Source organism: Pinus tabuliformis, chromosome 8, assembly GCF_031772625.1.
Source record: "Pinus tabuliformis cultivar Carrire ecotype Pingquan chromosome 8, CPIR1, whole genome shotgun sequence".
NCBI lineage: Eukaryota > Viridiplantae > Streptophyta > Pinopsida > Pinales > Pinaceae > Pinus > Pinus tabuliformis.
In genome coordinates this window covers 173865950-173869656 of record NC_142294.1, presented here as the reverse complement: position 1 = coordinate 173869656, position 3707 = coordinate 173865950, and the positions used below count along the sequence as shown (strand labels likewise).

At 41.5% G+C, this 3707-nt stretch overlaps 1 pseudogene; it reads left to right on the top strand.

The window, feature by feature from the left end:
- Window positions 1–244: 244 nt before the first annotated feature.
- LOC149234693 (E3 ubiquitin-protein ligase SINAT2 pseudogene) lies at window positions 245–1484 on the top strand (annotated as a pseudogene).
- Window positions 1485–3707: the final 2223 nt, after the last annotated feature.

The window sequence follows — 3707 nt, the reverse complement described above, 5'->3', positions numbered from 1 at the left end:
TAGAGGGTGTTATCACTGAAAATTCTGTTGCTAAAAATTTTTTAGCCTAGCTTAAAGACAGGGTGTTTTCATAGCGCATGAATTCTTTTTAGTAGTTTCGCAGCGCTACCTGTTTAGGTGATTTCGTAGCGTGCTACGAAATTGGGGATTTGTTCGAGTTTTCAGTGGAGGCCCAAATCCTATCATGCCTATTGTACACGGGTTACAACTGCTGTAGATGAGGTTAATCTGCTTAAAAGGTCTAATGTTAGATTTTTCAGATGAGATTGAAGATATCAAGGTTTACAAGGTTGTTCGTGTATTAGTTCTTCCATGTGATTGTATCTGCCAGAGGCAAAGCAACGGATATGTAAGCAGATTTTATTCTTGTATGTTATACCCCATGCCATCCTCAACTAATTCAGAACTCCGAGCCTCTGTCCTGCCATATACATTTCCCGAAAGTGGCTCTGAACAAAACAATTCAATGGGTCCAAATGAATGTCACTTTGATTCTTCTTGTTACTATGTCCCTTACTGACCTGAGCATTCTGTTTCATCTTCTCATGTAAAAACTTATGCAAGTTGAGGGTGCATAACCGTTGCTCCACTAGCAGACATGAACTGGGGAATATAAGATGTTTGGCTCTTGAAAAGGTTGCAGAATCTCTGGAACTTCCTTGCAGACATCAAAAGCTTGGTTGTCACGACATATTCCCATATTATAGCAAGCTCAAGCATGAACAACAATGCATGTTCAGGCCTTACAGTTGCCCTTACGCAGAATTCTGAATGCTCAGTTACTGGGGACATTCCAGCGCTTGTGACTCACTTGAGAAATGATCACAAGGTGGACATGCACAATGGCTGCACCTTCAATCATCGATATGTAAAACCTAATCCTCAGGAGGTGGAAAATGCAACATGGATGCTGACGGTATTCAACTGTTTTGGTCAACAATTCTGTCTTCACTTTGTAACATTCCAGCTTAGAATAGCCCCTGTGTATATGGCCTTTTTGCGCTTTATGGGTGATGATAATGAAGAAAAAATTTGGCGTGCGGGCAAATGGACAAAAGCTGTGTTGGCAAGGCTGAAACTGAGGGTCACGGGCTGTATATGGAAAGAACAGAGATGATGCTATGGAATTGTCTTTTTGTAAATCCTACTAGATAGTGGGTCCATGACTCATCGTAGTCTAATCTACCTCGAATTTGGAGTAAACTTATTAATGAAGGGTTTGATGTGTTCATCTATATTGAGTCTGCAGGAAATGGAATGCGGCATTAAGTAGTGATCCAGGTACTGCAGAAGATGGGTGTGAAGATTTTCTATGTGCAAAGCTTCACTTAGTGGATCTTGCAGGTTCTGAACGAGCCAAGAAGACAGGTGCGGATGGTCTCTGTTTCAAAGAAGGTGTTCACATTAACAAGAGTTTATTGGCACTTGGAAATATCATAAGTGCATTGGGAGCGCATAAGCAAGGTCAATACCGCCCTTTCTGAACATGGACGTTCAGATTCTGGGCAATAGACAGCAGGCATATCGACACAAGATATCTCAACTTTCTCTTTTCATAAAGGTCTTGAAGTCAGACGTATATGGCGCCTTTTAATGTTTCCTGTAGTATCCTTGAACACTTGCGGTAGTTACACTTGGTGCAAATGGTCGAATGGTGGAGTTATAACTTCGACAGCATCAAAACATTAAGAGAACACGTGGTAACATGCAATCTTATGTAATGAAAGCTAATGATGGATATAGCTGACATCTGGAACGTGTGAATAGCTATTTGGATGCGCCTAGCCGTCCTTATGGTGGAGTTTCTTGTTCAAAACATCCATATGCTGTTCTGGATGATGTTCCTAGATATACAGAGCTAGATTTAAAGCACTCCAGAGCACGCCAAAAAATGAAACACGCGGTGATCTGAGTTAGAAATACAATGCAATTATTGCAGTTGTCTCGGATAGTTATCTGCGGATGTGGTATTCAAAGCCGCAGCACCTCTTCGCACCAGTCCATAATATTGTAACGAGGATCACGGGAACCTAATTGAAGTTCAGTAATGGCGACAGTTCTGTTAAGCCGTCTAGCATTCTGTACATGCGTATGTTCAGCAATAAAAGCCCGAAATCCATCGATGCAAGCAGGCAAATGTTGGAAAAGACGGATATCATGGTGGTTCATTTGGGCCACAAAATCATCAGGCAGTGAAGGTATCTGCACATAGTGACAAAGGTTCACTGATTGATGAAAATAACAAATTGGCAGGGAAGCATAACAAAGGAGTGGTAGAGACTATGGTCCCTGAAAACATGTTAAGCAATGGGATTAATCCAGAAAGGCAGAGATTGCAGCGCTTTGATTTGCACAGTCAGCCTAGGAATATTGCAGATGATTTCATCCAGGAAACAGAGTTTGAGAGGTTTCCTCCACTAGGGCAGAAGTCACGAGGGAACAGAAGTAGACAGAAGGGCATTTCACAAATGACAGACACCTTATCTTAATTCCAGAAACTGATGCATTCTGTAAAGTAGCGCAAGGGATAGCTCTTGTAAAGGATTCTATAGCAGTATCGAATGAAACTTCTAAAGAAAATCACTGGGGATATAAGGAAGCGTTTGCTTCTCATAAGCATGCTTTGGGGCATGACAAACATGAGATTGAAGTTTCTAATGGCGCTGAGGTTCTAAAAGATGGCATTGTTTCTGACTCACCTTGTAACACTACCGATAGTGAACCAGATGATTGATGCATCTTTCCCAGTTGAAGGATTTCGCAGTGTTAATGCGACTATGGCTGTCAATGATAATTTCTGCCATAATGATGAACCTGGTTTAAAAGATGAAAGCCTGGGCATGGTTGAAGAACCCATGGCAATTGATGAGAGTGTTTCTAAGGTTGATGCCCCAGTAACTGGTAATGAGAGTGCCTACAAGGCTGAGTTCATTGAGGCTGTTGAAGAGAGGAAAGTCAATATTGGGTTTCCAGTGACAGTTGATGAGAGCGCTTGCAATGTGAAAGACACTGTAGCAGTTACTCAGGGTGTGTGTATGGTTGATTGTCATGTGGCTGTTGAACAGAGTGTCTGCAAGCTGGATGCTCTTGCAGCTGTTGATGCATGCACCAACATTGGGAAGTTTAAAGGTCAGGAGGAGGTATTGGATGAATGTTCTGTAGAGATGGTCTCAGAAGTCGCCAGTGATGATGTTTATGAAGAAGATGATGAACCTGTTTATGAAGATGGAAAATGCAGAGATCAAAATCCTTGTTATTGGGATGAAGATATAGTAGAAGAACTGGAATGCCCTCTATTCCTCGTGATAAACTTGAAGTGAAATTATTAAGCTCTGTTAGCCCTTCAAGAGTTTTCTCCTTGCTCGAACATATAAAAAAAAAACTTGAAATGTGGCAGTGGGCATTAAACCCTGAACTGGATGAGGCATTACAATTTCTTCAATCATTGAGATCTGTGTTGTATGCCTTCAACAAAGATATTGCCAAGGCAGAGGATATTATTGCTGAGATGTTTTGTTTGACTATAGAGAGCAGATTACATTATTATCTGGCGTTTGTTTCCGGCACTTTGGTGGTCTGTGCAAGTCTTATTTCAAAGCTGTGTTTTGTGCTTGCACAGCAGTTTCGTAGCGCGCTACGAAACTGCTGTAGCTGCATGTTGACAAATCAGCGAATTTTTCTGAAAGGTATTGTCTTCACACGTGGAA